This window comes from Arachis duranensis, chromosome 5 (assembly GCF_000817695.3).
Source record: "Arachis duranensis cultivar V14167 chromosome 5, aradu.V14167.gnm2.J7QH, whole genome shotgun sequence".
NCBI lineage: Eukaryota > Viridiplantae > Streptophyta > Magnoliopsida > Fabales > Fabaceae > Arachis > Arachis duranensis.
The window spans coordinates 70110620-70111371 of NC_029776.3; positions in this window are offsets into that span (position 1 = coordinate 70110620).

The following is a 752-nucleotide window of genomic DNA, read 5'->3' on the forward strand; positions in this document are numbered from 1 at the left end:
GTTGGCTCATTCTTCATTCCTCATCGTTAGCTTCCACGTTAACCAAGTTAACGTGGAGGTTAACGTGGCTCTTGGGGGTTGTATGGTTGCTCCAACGTTAGTGACAATGTTGAATGTCACTAATGTTGTCAACAACTCTCCATCTCTTACGTTAGCTCCCACGTTAACCAAGTTAATGTGAGAGTTAACGTGGCTCTTTGCACCTTAGGCCAACGTTAGTGACAATGTTGAGTGTCACTAACGTTGGCTTCTCTTCCCCCTTTAACGTTAGAGGCCACGTTAACCTAGTTAACGTGGCCTCTAACATGGCCATTTGTGAGAAATTGCCAACGTTAGTGACAATGTTAAGTGTCACTAACGTTGGCTCAACTTCTCTTCTCCACGTTAGAGTTCACGTTAACTTAGTTAATGTGACTCTTTAACCGTGGGTGTTGATGGCTTTTGAGAGTGTTTTTGGCAATTACTTTTCTTTGTAACTTTGCAAGTTACCTCGCATTCCTTGCTTCCTTTTGGTCCTGAAATCAAGCAATAGAGTGCATCAAAGTTCTAGTCCAAGTCATGGGTAATGCAATATACAATTTTGTCATTAAAATCATGCAAAATCCTCATGAAATAATGTAAAATGCACAATGTATGCTTGAATCAAGGTCTGAGTGAATATTTGCCCAAAACTAACTTATTTCCTAAGAAAATGCATGAAATTACCTAAAACAGTAAAGAAAAGGTCAGTGAAACTGGCCAAAATGCCCTGG